At 51.0% G+C, this 20,371-nt stretch overlaps 1 long non-coding RNA gene across 1 annotated transcript in view; it reads right to left on the bottom strand.

Annotated features, from left to right (window-relative positions):
* Positions 1–20,371, bottom strand: part of LOC124016917 — a 189,028-nt gene that overhangs the window by 44,310 nt on the left and 124,347 nt on the right. Inside the window, exon 2 of the long non-coding RNA XR_006835431.1 lies at positions 15,466–15,523. This is a non-coding gene — a long non-coding RNA (uncharacterized LOC124016917). The remainder of the gene's footprint in view (positions 1–15,465; positions 15,524–20,371) is intronic.

Below are 20,371 nucleotides of genomic sequence, written 5' to 3'. Positions count from 1 at the left end.
ACCCAGCTCCACTATGGTCCTCTCAGCAACCCAGCTCCACTATGGCCCTCTCAGCGACCCAGCTCCACTATGGTCCTCTCAGCAACCCAGCTCCACTATGGTCCTCTCAGCAACCCAGCTCCACTATGGTCCTCTCAGCGACCCAGCTCCACTATGGTCCTCTCAGCAACCCAGCTCCACTATGGTCCTCTCAGCGACCCAGCTCCACTATGGTCCTCTCAGCAACCCAGCTCCACTATGGTCCTCTCAGCGACCCAGCTCCACTGTGGTCCTCTCAGCAACCCAGCTCCACTATGGTCCTCTCAGCTACCCAGCTCCACTATGGTCCTCTCAGCAACCCAGCTCCACTATGGTCCTCTCAGCAACCCAGCTCCACTATGGCCCTCTCAGCAACCCAGCTCCACTATGGTCCTCTCAGCGACCCAGCTCCACTATGGTCCTCTCAGCAACCCAGCTCCACTATGGTCCTCTCAGCAACCCAGCTCCACTATGGCCCTCTCAGCAACCCAGCTCCACTATGGTCCTCTCAGCAACCTAGCTCCACTATGGCCCTCTCAGCTACCCAGCTCCACTATGGTCCTCTCAGCAACCCAGCTCCACTATGGTCCTCTCAGCAACCCAGCTCCACTATGGTCCTCTCAGCAACCCAGCTCCACTATGGTCCTCTCAGCAACCCAGCTCCACTATGGTCCTCTCAGCAACCCAGCTCCACTATGGTCCTCTCAGCAACCCAGCTCCACTATGGTCCTCTCAGCGACCCAGCTCCACTATGGTCCTCTCAGCAACCCAGCTCCACTATGGTCCTCTCAGCAACCCAGCTCCACTATGGTCCTCTCAGCAACCCAGCTCCACTATGGTCCTCTCAGCAACCCAGCTCCACTATGGTCCTCTCAGCAACCCAGCTCCACTATGGTCCTCTCAGCAACCCAGCTCCACTATGGTCCTCTCAGCAACCCAGCTCCTCTATGGCCCTCTCAGCAACCCAGCTCCACTATGGTCCTCTCAGCAACCCAGCTCCACTATGGTCCTCTCAGCAACCCAGCTCCACTATGGTCCTCTCAGCAACCCAGCTCCACTATGGTCCTCTCAGCAACCCAGCTCCACTATGGTCCTCTCAGCAACCCAGCTCCACTATGGTCCTCTCAGCAACCCAGCTCCACTATGGCCCTCTCAGCAACCCAGCTCCACTATGGTCCTCTCAGCGACCCAGCTCCACTATGGTCCTCTCAGCAACCCAGCTCCACTATGGTCCTCTCAGCAACCCAGCTCCACTATGGCCCTCTCAGCAACCCAGCTCCACTATGGTCCTCTCAGCAACCCAGCTCCACTATGGCCCTCTCAGCGACCCAGCTCCACTATGGTCCTCTCAGCAACCCAGCTCCACTGTGGTCCTCTCGGCTACCGAGCTCCACTATGGTCCTCTCAGCAACCCAGCTCCACTATGGCCCTCTCAGCAACCCAGCTCCACTATGGTCCTCTCAGCAACCCAGCTCCACTATGGCCCTCTCAGCAACCCAGCTCCACTATGGTCCTCTCAGCAACCCAGCTCCACTATGGTCCTCTCAGCGAGGGAAATGAAATCAGGTTTAATTTCACTGTGGTGTTTGTTCTCCTCCCTTTTCTTATTGCAGCAGGTCACACTGCGGTATTCCACCTAGCAGATAACGGAGATTATCAATATTTGATTTGTTTTCTAATTATTCTTTGGGGTCCTTGTCATCTGTGGGAAATAATATTAGTCTCTAATTCGGTCATATATTTGGCAGGAAGTGAGGAAGTGCAGCTCAGTTGCCAGCTCATTTTGTGGGCGTCTGTTGAGAGCCAAGTCTGCCTACGGCGGCCTCTCTCAATAGACTCAGTCGGTACGTTGTGCCTTTTCCCCTCTCAGTTGCCTATCCGTCACAGTGGTCAGATAGTCTTTCAGTGATTCTGGTCATGTTTTCCCAATAAGTAATATCATTTCATGAGTGCTGTCCTGAGGCTTTGTTGGGTTGGGCCAGACTGTCTGAGTGCTGTCCTGAGGCTTTGTTGGGTTGGGCCAGACTGTCTGAGTGCTGTCCTGAGGCTTTGTTGGGTTGGGCCAGACTGTCTGAGTGCTGTCCTGAGGCTTTGTTGGGTTGGGCCAGACTGTCTGAGTGCTGTCCTGAGGCTTTGTTGGGTTGGGCCAGACTGTCTGAGTGCTGTCCTGAGGCTTTGTTGGGTTGGGCCAGACTGTCTGAGTGCTGTCCTGAGGCTTTGTTGGGTTGGGCCAGACTGTCTGAGTGCTGTCCTGAGGCTTTGTTGGGTTGGGCCAGACTGTCTGAGTGCTGTCCTGAGGCTTTGTTGGGTTGGGCCAGACTGTCTGAGTGCTGTCCTGAGGCTTTGTTAGGTTGGGCCAGACTGTCTGAGGCCTGTCCTGAGGCTTTGTTGGGTTGGGCCAGACTGTCTGAGTGCTGTCCTGAGGCTTTGTTGGGTTGGGCCAGACTGTCTGAGTGCTGTCCTGAGGCTTTGTTGGGTTGGGCCAGACTGTCTGAGTACTGTCCTGAGGCTTTGTTGGGTTGGGCCAGACTGTCTGAGTGCTGTCCTGAGGCTTTGTTGGGTTGGGCCAGACTGTCTGAGTGCTTTCCTGGGGCTTTGATGGGTTGGGCCAGACTGTCTGAGTGCTGTCCTGAGGCTTTGTTGGGTTGGGCCAGACTGTCTGAGTGCTGTCCTGAGGCTTTGTTGGGTTGGGCCAGACTGTCTGAGTGCTGTCCTGAGGCTTTGTTGGGTTGGGCCAGACTGTCTGAGTGCTGTCATGAGGCTTTGTTGGGTTGGGCCAGACTGTCTGAGTGCTGTCCTGAGGCTTTGTTGGGTTGGGCCAGACTGTCTGAGTGCTGTCCTGAGGCTTTGTTGGGTTGGGCCAGACTGTCTGAGTGCTGTCCTGAGGCTTTGTTGGGTTGGGCCAGACTGTCTGAGTGCTGTCCTGAGGCTTTGTTGGGTTGGGCCAGACTGTCTGAGTGCTGTCCTGAGGCTTTGTTGGGTTGGGCCAGACTGTCTGAGTGCTGTCCTGAGGCTTTGTTGGGTTGGGCCAGACTGTCTGAGTGCTGTCCTGAGGCTTTGTTGGGTTGGGCCAGACTGTCTGAGTGCTGTCCTGAGGCTTTGTTGGGTTGGGCCAGACTGTCTGAGTGCTGTCCTGAGGCTTTGTTGGGTTGGGCCAGACTGTCTGAGTGCTGTCCTGAGGCTTTGTTGGGTTGGGCCAGACTGTCTGAGTGCTGTCCTGAGGCTTTGTTGGGTTGGGCCAGACTGTCTGAGTGCTGTCCTGAGGCTTTGTTGGGTTGGGCCAGACTGTCTGAGTGCTGTCCTGAGGCTTTGTTGGGTTGGGCCAGACTGTCTGAGTGCTGTCCTGAGGCTTTGTTGGGTTGGGCCAGACTGTCTGAGGCCTGTCCTGAGGCTTTGTTGGGTTGGGCCAGACTGTCTGAGTGCTGTCCTGAGGCTTTGTTGGGTTGGGCCAGACTGTCTGAGTGCTGTCCTGAGGCTTTGTTGGGTTGGGCCAGACTGTCTGAGTGCTGTCATGAGGCTTTGTTGGGTTGGGCCAGACTGTCTGAGTGCTGTCCTGAGGCTTTGTTGGGTTGGGCCAGACTGTCTGAGTGCTGTCCTGAGGCTTTGTTGGGTTGGGCCAGACTGTCTGAGTGCTGTCCTGAGGCTTTGTTGGGTTGGGCCAGACTGTCTGAGTGCTGTCCTGAGGCTTTGTTGGGTTGGGCCAGACTGTCTGAGTGCTGTCCTGAGGCTTTGATGGGTTGGGCCAGACTGTCTGAGTGCTGTCCTGAGGCTTTGTTGGGTTGGGCCAGACTGTCTGAGTGCTGTCCTGAGGCTTTGTTGGGTTGGGCCAGACTGTCTGAGTGCTGTCCTGAGGCTTTGTTGGGTTGGGCCAGACTGTCTGAGTGCTGTCATGAGGCTTTGTTGGGTTGGGCCAGACTGTCTGAGTGCTGTCCTGAGGCTTTGATGGGTTGGGCCAGACTGTCTGAGTGCTGTCCTGAGGCTTTGTTGGGTTGGGCCAGACTGTCTGAGTGCTGTCCTGAGGCTTTGTTGGGTTGGGCCAGACTGTCTGAGTGCTGTCCTGAGGCTTTGTTGGGTTGGGCCAGACTGTCTGAGTGCTGTCATGAGGCTTTGTTGGGTTGGGCCAGACTGTCTGAGTGCTGTCCTGAGGCTTTGTTGGGTTGGGCCAGACTGTCTGAGTGCTGTCCTGAGGCTTTGTTGGGTTGGGCCAGACTGTCTGAGTGCTGTCCTGAGGCTTTGTTGGGTTGGGCCAGACTGTCTGAGTGCTGTCCTGAGGCTTTGTTGGGTTGGGCCAGACTGTCTGAGTGCTGTCCTGAGGCTTTGTTGGGTTGGTTTGTGAACAGCGTTTGACCAGCTGGATGAGGGAACTTTTTCTCTGTGTTCCTCTCTTGGTGTTTCAGGTCTATGTAGTGATAGGAGTGGGGGTCGCTTGTTTTTAGGTGGTAATTGAATTTTATGGCTAATTTTTTGGATATTAATTAGTAATGTATATTTGGCCTAATTCTGCCCTGAATGTGTTATTTGGGGATTTTCTCGTCTGTGTAGTAATAGGTGGTAATATTCTCTCTCTCTGTGTTCATCTCTGTAGTGATAGGTGGTAATATTCTCTCTCTCTGTGTTCATCTCCATAGTGATAGGTGGTAATATTCTCTCTGTGTTCATCTCCGTAGTGATAGGTGGTAATATTCTCTCTCTGTGTTCATCTCCGTAGTGATAGGTGGTAATATTCTTTCTGTGTTCATCTCCGTAGTGATAGGTGGTAATATTCTCTCTGTGGTCATCTCCATAGTGATAGGTGGTAATATTCTTTCTGTGTTCATCTCCGTAGTGATAGGTGGTAATATTCTCTCTGTGTTCATCTCCATAGTGATAGGTGGTAATATTCTCTCTGTGTTCATCTCCATAGTGATAGGTGGTAATATTCTCTCTGTGTTCATCTCCGTAGTGATAGGTGGTAATATTCTCTCTGTGTTCTCTAAGAATGTTGTTGCAGGATTCCAACAGGATGTTGACAAATCAAATGTTATTGGTCACATACACATGGTTAGCAGATGTTATTGGTCACATACACATGGTTAGCAGATGTTATTGGTCACATACACACGTTTAGCAGATGTTATTGGTCACATACACATGGTTAGCAGATGTTATTGGTCACATACACATGGTTAGCAGATGTTATTGGTCACATGGTTAGCAGATGTTATTGGTCACATGGTTATCAGATGTTATTGGTCACACAGTTAGCAGATGTTATTGTGAGTGTAGCGAAATGCTTGTGCTTCTAGTTCCGACTGCAGTAATATTTTATTTTTAATTTTACCTTTATTTAACCAGGCAAGTCAGTTAAGAACACATTCTTATTTTCAATGACGGCCTGGGAACAGTGGGTTAACTGCCTGTTCAGGGGCAGAACGACAGATTTGTACCTTGTCAGCTCGGGAGTTTGAACTCACAACCTTCCGGTTACTAGTCCAACGCTTTAACCACTAGGCTACCCTGCCGCCCCAATATCTAACATGTAATCTAACAATTCCACAACAACGGCCTAATACACAATATATACATATAAATACATGGATGAGCGATGACCGAGCTACATGGGCTAAGATGCAATAAATAGTATAGAATTAGGCAGTAAGGCCTGAGGGTTGTGGTATATGGCCAATATACCACAGCTAAGAGCTTCTCTTAACCATGACACAACACGGAGTGCCTGGATACAGCCCTTAGCGGAGGTATATTGGCCATATACCACAAACCCCCGAGGTGCCTTATTGCTGTTATAAACTGGTTACCAATGTAATTAGAGCAGTAAAAATACATGTTTTGTCATACTGTCTGATATACCAACGGCTGTCATCCAATCAGCATTCAGGGCTCGAACCACCCAGTTTATATATAAACTTTTTTTTCATACCAGTGGAATGACCAATGATTTCAAGTCTGTATGTAGGGCAGCAGCCTCTCTGTGCTAGTGATGGCTGTTTAACAGTCTGATGGCCTTGAGATAAATGTATGTATGTAGGGCAGCAGCCTCTCTGTGCTAGTGATGGCTGTTTAACAGTCTGATGGCCTTGAGATAAATGTATGTATGTAGGGCAGCAGCCTCTCTGTGCTAGTGATGGCTGTTTAACAGTCTGATGGCCTTGAGATAAATGGATGTATGTAGGGCAGCAGCCTCTCTGTGCTAGTGATGGCTGTTTAACAGTCTGATGGCCTTGAGATAAATGTATGTATGTAGGGCAGCAGCCTCTCTGTGCTAGTGATGGCTGTTTAACAGTCTGATGGCCTTGAGATAAATGGATGTATGTAGGGCAGCAGCCTCTCTGTGCTAGTGATGGCTGTTTAACAGTCTTATGGCCTTGAGATAAATGGATGTATATAGGGCAGCAGCCTCTCTGTGCTAGTGATGGCTGTTTAACAGTCTTATGGCCTTGAGATAAATGGATGTATGTAGGGCAGCAGCCTCTCTGTGCTAGTGATGGCTGTTTAACAGTCTTATGGCCTTGAGATAAATGGATGTATGTAGGGCAGCAGCCTCTCTGTGCTAGTGATGGCTGTTTAACAGTCTTATGGCCTTGAGATAAATGGATGTATGTAGGGCAGCAGCCTCTCTGTGCTAGTGATGGCTGTTTAACAGTCTTATGGCCTTGAGATAAATGGATGTATGTAGGGCAGCAGCCTATCTGTGCTAGTGATGGCTGTTTAACAGTCTGATGGCCTTGAGATAAATGGATGTATGTAGGGCAGCAGCCTCTCTGTGCTAGTGATGGCTGTTTAACAGTCTTATGGCCTTGAGATAAATGGATGTATGTAGGGCAGCAGCCTATCTGTGCTAGTGATGGCTGTTTAACAGTCTGATGGCCTTGAGATAAATGGATGTATGTAGGGCAGCAGCCTCTCTGTGCTAGTGATGGCTGTTTAACAGTCTGATGTCCTTGAGATAAATTGCCTTTTTGTCAGCCAGAAAGAAAAATAGGAAAAAGTTTGTTTCAGAGATTCAATAAAGAAATTGAATAATTTATCTGAGCAAACCAGAAACCTTTTAAATATATACATTCATATAATATTTTAGAACCACTTAAATAACACACGTGAAGGTTTTGCAGGACTATTATAGATGAAGGAGCCTGTCTGTTCAGAGAGTATTTATCTGGTCAATATGAGAGTGTATTATTTATGCTGTTGGGACTCTGTTCTATATGTGGACATGGGATTGTTTTATACATTATATTGGAATGTTTAAGGACTCAAAGGAGGACTAAAAGATCAAATCAAATCTCTCTCCATCTCTCTCTTTCCCTCTCTCCATCTCTCTCTCTCTCTCTCTCTCTCTCTCTCTCTCTCTCTCTCTCTCTCTCTCTCTCTCTCTCTCTCTCTCTCTCTTCCTCCCTCTCTCTCCATCTCTCTCTTTCCCTCTCTCTCCATCCCTCTCTCCATCCCTCTCCCCATCTCTCCATCTCTCTCCATCTCTCTCACTCTCTCCATCTCTCTCCCTCTCTCTCCCTCTCTCTCCATCTCTCCATCTCTCTCTTTCCCTCGCTCTCCCTCAATCTCTCTCTCCATTTCTCTCCCTCCATCTCTCCATCTCTCCTTCTCTCTCTCTATGTATATATCTCTCCATCTCTCGCTCTCCCTCTCTCTTTCCCTATCTCACTCTCCATCCCTCTCTCCATCTCTCCCTCACTTGCTCTCCATCCCTCTCTCCATCTCTCCATCTCTCTCTCCATTTCTCTCCCTCCATCTCTCCATCTCTCCTTCTCTCTCTCTATATATATATCTCTCCATCTCTCGCTCTCCCTCTCTCTCCCGCTCTCGCTCTCCATCTCTCCATCTCTCTCTCTCCCTCTCTCTTTCCTTCTCTCACTCTCCATCCCTCTCTCCATCTCTCCCTCTCTCGCTCTCCATCCCTCTCTCCATCTCTCTCTCCATCTCTCCTTCTCTCTCTCTCCATTTCTCTCTTTCCTACTGTCCTGAATGACGCTACAGGACAATGGCAAGTGGTTCAATACATACACACACACACACACACACACACACACACACACACACACACACACACACACACACACACACACACACACACACACACACACACACACACACACACACACACACACACACACACACACACACACACACACACACACACACACACACACACACACACACACACACACACACACACTCCGAGGGAATCCCCAGAGGACCTGTGAGAGAGGCTGTATAATTTAATCAGAATCCATTTAATGTAGAGAGAGAGAGGTAGTGTTGCGTGTGTGTGTGCTCGTGCGTGTGTGTATGTGCGTGTGTGGTTAATGGAGACAGGGTCTTGATTGATGGAAAGGTTAATCGCAGCAGACAGGTGAAACTGTGTGTGTGTGTGTGTGTGTGTGTGTGTGTGTGTGTGTGTGTGTGTGTGTGTGTGTGTGTGTGTGTGTGTGTGTGTGTGTGTGTGTGTGTGTGTGTGTGTGTGTGTGTGTGTGTGTGTGTGTGTGTGTGTGTGTGTGTGTCAGATTTTTTGCCTGCCAACAAGTGAATATGCATGTTTAGTGAGAAGGTTAAATTAGCAGCAGTGAAGAGAAAACCACGATCATATCAGTGACATCACAGCAAAACAACAACAACACATGTTACACATTGGAGTCAGAAAGGTGATAGGAGACAAGGTGACAGGAGACAAGGTGACAGGAGACAAGGTGACAGCAGACAAGGTGTTAGGAGACAAGGTGTTAGGAGACAAGGTGACAGGAGACAAGGTGACAGGAGACAAGGTGACAGGAGACAAGGTGTTAGGAGACAAGGTGATAGGAGACAAGGTGACAGGAGACAAGGTGACAGGAGACAAGGTGACAGGAGACAAGGTGACAGGAGACAAGGTGTTAGGAGACAAGGTGATAGGAGACAAGGTGACAGGAGACAAGGTGACAGGAGACAAGGTGACAGGAGACAAGGTGTTAGGAGACAAGGTGTTAGGAGACAAGGTGATAGGAGACAAGGTGACAGGAGACAAGGTGACAGGAGACAAGGTGACAGGAGACAAGGTGACAGGAGACAAGGTGACAGGAGACAAGGTGATAGGAGACAAGGTGACAGGAGACAAGGTGACAGGTGACAAGGTGACAGGAGACAATGTATTAGGAGACAAGGTGTTAGGAGACAAGGTGACAGGAGACAAGGTGACAGGAGACAAGATGACAGGAGACAAGATGACAGGAAGTGACAGAGGAGAAGTAAGAGAGGATGAATCAGAGAGAGAGGATGAATCAGAGAGAGAGGATGAATCAGAGAGAGAGGATGAATCAGAGAGAGGATGAATCAGAGAGAGAGGATGAATCAGAGAGAGAGGATGAATCAGAGAGAGAGGATGAATCAGAGAGAGAGGATGAATCAGAGAGAGAGGATGAATCAGAGAGAGAGGATGAATCAGAGAGAGAGGATGAATCAGAGAGAGAGGATGAATCAGAGAGAGAAGTAAGAAGAAAGAAATGTAGAGAGTCTTACTTTTTTTATTGTGTTTGTGTGTGTGGGAGAGGGAGAGAGGAGGGGGGATTGGAGAGGGGGAGGGAGAGGGAGAGGGAGAGGGGGAGGGAGAGGGAGAGGGAGAGGGGGAGGGAGAGGGGAGAGGGGGAGTCCGCAGGGACCAAAAGGTCCATAAACAATTTAGCTCAAAAAGGAAGAAGATCCTCATGGGACAGACAAGGCTATTGAAGTGAATTGGAGGAAGAGAGACAGGGATGAAAGAGATGGAGGGGGGGGTGGAAGGAGGGAGGGGGAGAGGTTGACAGAGGGATGGAGGGAGGGGGAGAGGTTGACAGAGGGAGGGGGAGAGGCCTGAAAAGGCAGAGTTGGTTTGAGTAGTGGAGTCCCAGAGATGGGAGAGAGAAAGGAGGAGGAAGGATAAGGGATATGGAGAGAGGAAGGAGGAGGAAGGATAAGAGATATTGAGAGAGGAAGGAGGAGGAAGGATAAGGGATATGGAGAGAGGAAGGAGGAGGAAGGATAAGGGATATGGAGAGAGGAAGGAGGAGGAAGGATAAGGGATATTGAGAGAGGAAGGAGGAGGAAGGATAAGGGATATGGAGAGAGGAAGGAGGAGGAAGGATAAGAGATATTGAGAGAGGAAGGAGGAGGAAGGATAAAGGATATCAAATCAAATCAAATCAAATCAAATTTTATTTGTCACATACACATGGTTAGCAGATGTTAATGCGAGTGTAGGGAAATGCTTGACTTTGTGACTGTGGTAACTAGTGACAGCCCAGTGACAAAACACAGACAGCAACAGAAGAATAGGGGGTGGAGAGAGACACCAGACCAGACACTGAGACAGCAACAGAAGAATAGATGATGGAGAGGGACACCAGACCAGACACTGAGACAGCAACAGAAGAATAGGGGGTGGAGAGGGACACCAGACCAGACACTGAGACAGCAACAGAAGAATAGAGGGTGGAGAGAGACACCAGACCAGACACTGAGGGTAGCCTAGTGGTTAGAGTGTTGGACTAGTAACCGAAAGGTTGCAAGTTCGAATCCCCGAGCTGACAAGGTACAAATCTGTCGTTCTGCCCCTGAACAGGCAGTTAACCCACTGTTCCTAGGCCGTCATTGAAAGGAGGAAGAGAGAGGGACACCAGACCAGACACTGAGACAACAATAGAAGAATAGATGATGGAGAGGGACACCAGACCAGACACTGAGACAGCAATAGAAGAATAGAGGGTGGAGAGGGACACCAGACCAGACACTGAGGGTAGCCTAGTGGTTAGAGTGTTGGACTAGTAACCGAAAGGTTGCAAGTTCGAATCCCCAAATCTGTCGTTTTGCCCCTGAACAGGCAGTTAACCCACTGTTCCTAGGCCGTCATTGAAAATAAGAATTTGTTCTTAACTGACTTGCCTAGTAAAATAAAGGTAAAAAAAAAAAAAAAAAAGACCAGACACTGAGACAGCAACAGAATAGAGGGTGGAGAGGGACACCAGACCAGACACTGAGACAGCAACAGAATAGAGGGTGGAGAGAGACACCAGAAGAACAGAACAGGCCATAACAGAAGAATAACCCTATTACCAGGGCTGAGTCACTGGCTTACTGGTGCTCTTTCATGCCGTCCCTAGGAGGGGTGCGTCACTTGAGTGGGTTTAGTCACTGATGTGATCTTCCTGTCTGGGTTGGTAAAAAGTTCCCATATCAGATCTACAAACATACTGTCACAAGGGGGGCTTGGGTGGTGACGTGGCGGAGATCTTTGTGGGCTATACTTGGCCTTGTCTCAGGATGGTAAGTTGGTGGTTGAAGATATCCCTCTAGTGGTGTGGGGGCTGTGCTTTGGCAAAGTGGGTGGGGGTATCATCGGATGGGGCCACAGTGTCTCCTGACCCCTCCTGTCCCAGACCTATTATTTGACCATGCTGTATCACCTACAGCTGCTGTATGGAGTCTAATTACTGCACAGTGTGTGTGTGTGTGTGAGGGAGAGAGAGAGAGGGTGTTTGGGTACTGTGGGATTCTTTCATCAGTTTGGCTCATTGGACAGGTCAGAGTCAATGTTTGAAGTTGTTGAGTTGTTTTTGCCAATAGACTGTAGATGTCTGTGTTCCAGAGTAGAGAGCCACAGTAGCACCTGTAGATGTCTGTGTTCCAGAGTAGAGAGCCACAGTAGCACCTGTAGATGAGTTCTGACCGTGTTGCTGTGGCAGGTGGGAAGGTGCAAATTACCTGAAAAATATATCATCTCTCAATGTTCATTTTGTTCATTTTAAAGTGCACCAAAGGCTGGTTTAAATTCCTTCTTTTGTTTTTGCCAAGGGAGAATGACCCCGGACCCCCCTACTGGCTTTGGGCCCCAAATGTCTTCAAATCCTGTAAACGCCCCTGGTTGAGTCAGTATTTCAAATGTGTCCAAAAGTAATGATCAGAGCAGAAAGAGATTCAGATGACCTCAGAGAATAGATGAGCTGTACTCCCAAACTCCAGAGATAACCTCTCTCCATAGAGTCTGTGTCCCAAATGGCACCCGATTCCCTTTATAGTGAACAGAGGAATATTACAATGCATTCTAGAACAATACTGTCACTATTGTAGAACAATACTATCACTATTCTAGAACAATGCTCTCACTATTGTAGAACAATAGTCACTATTCTAGAACAATACTCTCGCTATTCTAGAACAATACTTTCATTATTCTAGAACGATGATCTCACTATTCTAGAACACTAATCTCACTATTGTAGAACAATACTGTCACTATTCTAGAACAATACTGTCTCTATTCTAGAACAATTAATGTCCCTATTCTTGTACAATACTGTCTCTATTCTAGAACAACCTGTCCCTATTCTTGAACAATACTGTCACTATTCTAGAACAATACTGTCACTATTCTAGAACAATACTGTCACTATTCTAGAACAATACTGTCTCTATTCTAGAAAATAAAAGGAGAATAGAAGATGACGGATTGAAAAAGGTTCCCAGTGTCATTCTCATTCTTGTCACCAACGGTGATCATCGATGATATCACTGTGACATCACTGAATCTCATATGACCTTGACAAGCTGTCTGTCACAGTTAACGCACGAAATACAGTTTCATTCCAATTTACAGCCTTTCTTCATTCCCTGTCTAATGCATCTGTTTATGGTTGTGTGCAGGCGGAAATAAGGCTGTTTTTATTCACCCTCTCCTCGTTCTCTTGCCTGCCATGACCACAGATTCAATTTGTAGGCCTCCCAGCAGAGAGAGAGGTGGGGAGAGAGATAGAGGATAGAGAGAGAGAGATAGAGGATAGAGAGAGAGAGAGAGAGAGAGAGAGAGAGAGAGAGAGAGAGAGAGAGAGAGAGAGAGAGAGAGAGAGAGAGAGAGAGAGAGAGAGAGAGAGAGAGAGAGAGAGAGAGAGAGAGAGAGAGAGAGAGGTTTTAATGTCTGTTGAATGAGCCTCCTAGAGTCAGAGATTGGGGATGTTGAAAGTCACTGAGCTCTTCAGTAAGGCCATTCTACCTCTATGTTTGTCTATGGAAATTGCAAGGCTCTGTGCTCAATTTTAAACCCCTGTCAGCAACGGGTGAAATAGCCAAATCCACTCATTTAAAGGGGTGTCCACATACTTTTGTATATATTGTGTATCTAATGTACGCCAACAAAGCCAACACAACCATCCAAGGACAGTTGTTGAAAGAATCAGTGTCAGCTGGTCCCCTCTGTCAGCTGGTCCCCTCTAGTCCCCTCTGTCAGCTGGTCCCCTCTGGTCCCCTCTGTCAGCTGGTCCCCTCTGGTCCCCTCTGTCAGCTGGTCCCCTCTGGTCCCCTCTGTCAGCTGGTCCCCTCTGTCAGCTGGTCCCCTCTGGTCCACTCTGTCAGCTGGTCTCCTCTGTCAGCTGGTCCCCTCTGTCAGCTGGTCCCCTCTGTCAGCTGGTCCCCTCTGTCAGCTGGTCCCCTCTAGTCCCCTCTGTCAGCTGGTCCCCTCTGTCAGCTGGTCCCCTCTAGTCCCCTCTGTCAGCTGGTCCCCTCTGTCAGCTGGTCCCCTCTGGTCCCCTCTGGTCCCCTCTGTCAGCTGGTCCCCTCTGGTCCCCTCTGTCAGCTGGTCCCCTCTGTCAGCTGGTCCCCTCTGTCAGCTGGTCCCCTCTGTCAGCTGGTCCCCTCTGGTCCCCTCTGGTCCCCTCTGTCAGCTGGTCCCCTCTGTCAGCTGGTGCCCTCTGACAGCTGGTCCCCTCTGGTCCCCTCTGTCAGCTGGTCCCCTCTGTCAGCTGGTCCCCTCTGTCAGCTGGTCCCCTCTGTCAGCTGGTCCCCTCTGGTCCCCTCTGTCAGCTGGTCCCCTCTGGTCCCCTCTGTCAGCTGGTCCCCTCTGTCAGCTGGCCCCCTCTGGTCCACTCTGTCAGCTGGTCCCCTCTGTCAGCTGGTCCCCCTGTCAGCTGGTCCCCTCTGACAGCTGGTCCCCTCTGGTCCCCTCTGTCAGCTGGTCCCCTCTGTCAGCTGGTCCCCTCTGGTCCCCTCTGGTCCCCTCTGTCAGCTGGTCCCCTCTGGTCCCCTCTGTCAGCTGGTCCCCTCTGTCAGCTGGTCCCCTCTGGTCCCCTCTGGTCCCCTCTGTCAGCTGGTCCCCTCTGGTCCCCTCTGTCAGCTGGTCCCCTCTGGTCCCCTCTGTCAGCTGGTCCCCTCTGACAGCTGGTCCCCTCTGTCAGCTGGTCCCCTCTGTCAGCTGGTCCCCTCTGGTCCCCTCTGGTCCCCTCGGGTAGCTGGTCCCCTCTGTCAGCTGGTCCCCTCTGTCAGCTGGTCCCCTCTGTTAGCTGGTCCCCTCTGGTCCCCTCTGTCAGCAGGTCCCCTCTGACAGCTGGTCCCCTCTGGTCCCCTCTGTCAGCTGGTCCCCTCTGTCAGCTGGTCCCCTCTGTTAGCTGGTCCCCTCTGTTAGCTGGTCCCCTCTGGTCCCCTCTGTCAGCTGGTCCCCTCTGTCAGCTGGTCCCCTCTGGTCCCCTCTGTCAGCTGGTCCCCTCTGTCAGCTGGTCCCCTCTGGTCCCCTCTGGTCCCCTCTGTCAGCTGGTCCCCTCTGGTCCCCTCTGTCAGCTGGCCCCCTCTGGTCCACTCTGTCAGCTGGTCCCCTCTGTCAGCTGGTCCCCTCTGGTCCCCTCTGTCAGCTGGTCCCCTCTGTCAGCTGGTCCCCTCTGTCAGCTGGTCCCCTCTGTCAGCTGGTCCCCTCTGTTAGCTGGTCCCCTCTGTCAGCTGGTCCCCTCTGACAGCTGGTCCCCTCTGTCAGCTGGTCCCCTCTGGTCCCCTCTGTCAGCTGGTCCCCTCTGTCAGCTGGTCCCCTCTGTCAGCTGGTCCCCCCTGGTCCCCTCTGTCAGCTGGTCCCCTCTGGTCCCCTCTGTCAGCTGGTCCCCTCTGGTCCCCTCTGTCAGCTGGTCCCCTCTGTCAGCTGGTCCCCTCTGGTCCCCTCTGTCAGCTGGTCCCCTCTGGTCCCCTCTGTCAGCTGGTCCCCTCTGTCAGCTGGTCCCCTCTGTCAGCTGGTCCCCTCTGACAGCTGGTCCCCTCTGTCAGCTGGTCCCCTCTGGTCCCCTCTGTCAGCTGGTCCCCTCTGTCAGCTGGTCCCCTCTGGTCCCCTCTGTCAGCTGGTCCCCTCTGTCAGCTGGTCCCCTCTGGTCCCCTCTGTCAGCTGGTCCCCTCTGTCAGCTGGTCCCCTCTGTTAGCTGGTCCCCTCTGGTCCCCTCTGTCAGCTGGTCCCCTCTGTTAGCTGGTCCCCTCTGGTCCCCTCTGTCAGCTGGTCCCCTCTGTCAGCTGGTCCCCTCTGTCAGCTGGTCCCCTCTGGTCCCCTCTGTCAGCTGGTCCCCTCTGTCAGCTGGTCCCCTCTGTCAGCTGGTCCCCTCTGGTCATAGTTGATTGTATTTGGCCCTGTTAAGGACAGTTTGTGGACAAAACGACCCAACTACCAGTAGTAATACAGGGGATCCTTACTTTAGGTTGAAGGTCAGGGACGTCCTGTTGTTGTTTTGGGACTCTGGAGTGGAGTAACCTGGAGAAATAAGAGAGGAAGAATATTTTAGTATTCTCCTCCGCCCTCTCCATCATCCGCTCCTGTCATCCTCATCTTTCTCTTCATCCATCTATTGAGTGGGCCTCCCTCGTTCTCTCATCTGTCTCTCTCTATTGATCTCTTGAGTGGGCATCCCTCGTTCTTTCATCTGTCTCTCTCTATTGATCTCTTGAGTGGGCATCCCTCGTTCTCTCATCTGTCTCTCTCTCTATTGATCTCTTGAGTGGGCATCCCTCATTCTCTCATCTGTCTCTCTCTATTGATCTCTTGAGTGGGCCTCCCTCGTTCTCTCATCTGTCTCTCTCTCTCTATTGATCTATTGAGTGGGCCTCCCTCGTTCTCTCATCTGTCTCTCTCTCTATTGATCTCTTGAGTGGGCATCCCTCGTTCTCTCATCTGTCTCTCTCTCTATTGATCTCTTGAGTGGGCCTCCCTCGTTCTCTCATCTGTCTCTCTCTCTATTGATCTATTGAGTGGGCATCCCTCGTTCTCTCATCTGTCTCTCTCTCTCTCTATTGTTCTATTGAGTGGGCCTCCCTCGTTCTCTCATCTGTCTCTATCTGTGTATTGATCTCAGTTACAAAATTACCATCACAAACACACACACAGACAAACACAAGCACACACGCAGACAGACAGACACAGACACGAACACACACAGACAGACAGACAGACACACACACACAGACACAAACGCACACAGACAGACAGACACAGACGCGAACACACACACACACACACAAACACACACACACAGACAGACAGACACAGACACACACACACACACACACACACACACACACACACACACACACACACACACACACACACACACACACACACACACACACACACACACACACACACACACACACACACACACACACACACACACACACACACACACACACACACACACACACACACACACACACAAGACACACAGACATAATGGCATCATGACCCAGGATGCATTAGTCAACAGACATCATCATTAATGTGACATTCCACTAATGTGCCACAGTAAATCACTATAGCTGTGTGTTTAACCCCCAGACAGACTCCATTATGGCCTCTGAAACCCAGAGGCCTTTCAACAGCACAAATCACCATCATGTTCGGATGTTCACTTCTCTACAGGCTCTGTATCTTAATTAGGCCTGCAGCTGTGTGTGTGTGTGTGTGTGTGTGTGTGTGTGTGTGTGTGTGTGTGTGTGTGTGTGTGTGTGTGTGTGTGTGTGTGTGTGTGTGTGTGTGTGTGTGTGTGTGTGTGTGTGTGTGTGTGTGTGTGTGTGTGTGTGTGTGTGTTAGTTAGCCCTGGTACTAATAACTGTTAACACCATAGTGCTACACCCCCATGGTCAAAATAACACCCCTATATAGGGGAGAGAGAGAGGGAGAGAGAGGGGGATTTAGGGGATAGAGAGAGAGAGAAGAAGAGAGAGGGAGATATATATATAGGGGACATGGAGAGAGAGAGGAAATGTAGAGAAGAGGGAGAGAGAGAAGAAGAGAGGGAGGAGATGTAGGGGAAATGGAGAGAGAGAAGAAGAGAGGGAGGAGATGTAGGGAAATGGAGAGAGAGAAGGAGAGAGGGAGGAGATGTAGGGGATATGGAGAGAGAGAAGAGAGAGGGAGGAGATGTAGGGGATATGGAGAGAGAGGAGGAGAGAGGGAGGAGATGTAGGGAACATGGAGAGAGAGAAGGAGAGAGGGAGGAGATGTAGGGGACATGGAGAGAGAGAAGGAGATAGAGAGGAGATGAGGGGGGCATGGAAAGAGAGAAGGAGATAGAGAGGAGATGTAGGGAACATGGAGAGAGAGGAGGAGAGAGAGAGGAGATGTCGGGGGCATGGAGAGAGAGAAGGAGATAGAGAGGAGATGTAGGGGAAATGGAGAGAGAGAAGGAGAGAGGGAGGAGATGTAGGGAACATGGAGAGAGGGAGGAGATGTAGGGGACATGGAGAGAGGGAGGAGATGTAGGGGACATGGAGAGAGAGAGGAAATGTAGAGAAGAGGGAGAGAGAGAAGAAGAGAGGGAGGAGATGTAGGGGAAATGGAGAGAGAGAAGAAGAGAGGGAGGAGATGTAGGGGAAATGGAGAGAGAGAAGGAGAGAGGGAGGAGATGTAGGGGATATGGAGAGAGAGAGAAGGAGAGAGGGAGGAGATGTAGGGGATATGGAGAGAGAGGAGGAGAGAGGGAGGAGATGTAGGGAACATGGAGAGAGAGAAGGAGAGAGGGAGGAGATGTAGGGGACATGGAGAGAGAGAAGGAGATAGAGAGGAGATGTAGGCAACATGGAGAGAGAGGAGGAGAGAGGGAGGAGATGTAGGGGACATGGAGAGAGGGAGGAGATGTAGGGGACATGGAGAGAGAGAAGGAGAGAGGGAGGAGATGTCGGGGGCATGGAGAGAGAGAAGGAGAGAGGGAGGAGATGTAGGGGACATGGAGAGAGAGAAGGAGAGAGGGAGGAGATGTAGGCAACATGGAGAGAGAGGAGGAGAGAGGGAGGAGATGTAGGGGACATGGAGAGAGGGAGGAGATGTAGGGGACATGGAGAGAGAGAAGGAGAGAGGGAGGAGATGTAGGGGCATGGAGAGAGAGAAGGAGAGAGGGAGGAGATGTAGGGGTCATGGAGAGAGAGAAGGAGAGAGGGAGGAGATGTCGGGGGCATGGAGAGAGAGAAGGAGAGAGGGAGGAGATGTAGGGGACATGGAGAGAGAGAAGGAGAGAGGGAGGAGATGTAGGGGACATGGAGAGAGAGAAGGAGATAGAGAGGAGATGTAGGGAACACGGAGAGAGGGAGGAGATGTAGGGGGCATGGAGAGAGAGAAGGAGATAGAGAGGAGATGTAGGGGACATGGAGAGAGAGAAGGAGATAGAGAGGAGATGTAGGGGACATGGAGAGAGGGAGGAGATGTAGGGGGCATGGAGAGAGGGAGGAGATGTAGGGGACATGGAGAGAGAGAAGGAGATAGGGAGGAGATGTAGGGGGCATGGTGAGAGAGAAGGAGAGAGAAACACCATCTGCAAGGCAGTGAGGGCTAAGTTATAGGATCTACTGTCTGTCCTTAGAAGAAGAGAGGGAGGAGATGTAGGGGAAATGGAGAGAGAGAAGGAGAGAGGGAGGAGATGTAGGGGATATGGAGAGAGAGAAGGAGAGAGGGAGGAGATGTAGGGGATATGGGAGAGAGGAGGAGAGAGGGAGGAGATGTAGGGAACATGGAGAGAGAGAAGGAGAGAGGGAGGAGATGTAGGGGACATGGAGAGAGAGAAGGAGATAGAGAGGAGATGAGGGGGGCATGGAAAGAGAGAAGGAGATAGAGAGGAGATGTAGGGAACATGGAGAGAGAGGAGGAGAGAGAGAGGAGATGTCGGGGGCATGGAGAGAGAGAAGGAGATAGAGAGGAGATGTAGGGGAAATGGAGAGAGAGAAGGAGAGAGGGAGGAGATGTAGGGAACATGGAGAGAGGGAGGAGATGTAGGGGACATGGAGAGAGGGAGGAGATGTAGGGGACATGGAGAGAGAGAGGAAATGTAGAGAAGAGGGAGAGAGAGAAGAAGAGAGGGAGGAGATGTAGGGGAAATGGAGAGAGAGAAGAAGAGAGGGAGGAGATGTAGGGGAAATGGAGAGAGAGAAGGAGAGAGGGAGGAGATGTAGGGGATATGGAGAGAGAGAAGGAGAGAGGGAGGAGATGTAGGGGATATGGAGAGAGAGGAGGAGAGAGGGAGGAGATGTAGGGAACATGGAGAGAGAGAAGGAGAGAGGGAGGAGATGTAGGGGACATGGAGAGAGAGAAGGAGATAGAGAGGAGATGTAGGCAACATGGAGAGAGAGGAGAGAGAGGGAGGAGATGTGGGGGACATGGAGAGAGGGAGGAGATGTAGGGGACATGGAGAGAGAGAAGGAGAGAGGGAGGAGATGTCGGGGGCATGGAGAGAGAGAAGGAGAGAGGGAGGAGATGTAGGGGACATGGAGAGAGAGAAGGAGAGAGGGAGGAGATGTAGGCAACATGGAGAGAGAGGAGGAGAGAGGGAGGAGATGTAGGGGACATGGAGAGAGGGATGAGATGTAGGGGACATGGAGAGAGAGAAGGAGAGAGGGAGGAGATGTAGGGGGCATGGAGAGAGAGAAGGAGAGAGGGAGGAGATGTAGGGGTCATGGAGAGAGAGAAGGAGAGAGGGAGGAGATGTCGGGGGCATGGAGAGAGAGAAGGAGAGAGGGAGGAGATGTAGGGGACATGGAGAGAGAGAAGGAGAGAGGGAGGAGATGTAGGGGACATGGAGAGAGAGAAGGAGATAGAGAGGAGATGTAGGGAACACGGAGAGAGGGAGGAGATGTAGGGGGCATGGAGAGAGAGAAGGAGATAGAGAGGAGATGTAGGGGACATGGAGAGAGAGAAGGAGATAGAGAGGAGATGTAGGGGACATGGAGAGAGGGAGGAGATGTAGGGGGCATGGAGAGAGGGAGGAGATGTAGGGGACATGGAGAGAGAGAAGGAGATAGGGAGGAGATGTAGGGGGCATGGTGAGAGAGAAGGAGATAGAGAGGAGATGTAGGGGGCATGGAGAGAGGGAGGAGATGTAGGGGACATGGAGAGAGAGGAGGAGAGAGAGAGGAGATGTAGGGGACATGGAGAGAGAGAAGGAGATAGAGAGGAGATGTAGGGGACATGGAGAGAGAGAAGGAGATAGAGAGGAGATGTAGGGGACATGGAGAGAGAGAGAAGGAGAGAGAAACACCATCTGCAAGGCAGTGAGGGCTAAGTTATAGGATCTACTGTCTGTCCTTATTACAGCTAACACTCACACTTAGAAGGGAAACA

Source organism: Oncorhynchus gorbuscha, unplaced genomic scaffold, assembly GCF_021184085.1.
Source record: "Oncorhynchus gorbuscha isolate QuinsamMale2020 ecotype Even-year unplaced genomic scaffold, OgorEven_v1.0 Un_scaffold_1166, whole genome shotgun sequence".
In the NCBI taxonomy this organism is placed as follows: Eukaryota; Metazoa; Chordata; class Actinopteri; order Salmoniformes; family Salmonidae; genus Oncorhynchus; species Oncorhynchus gorbuscha.
Note: the sequence above shows the minus strand (reverse complement) of the source record. Positions and strands in the feature narration are given on the sequence as shown.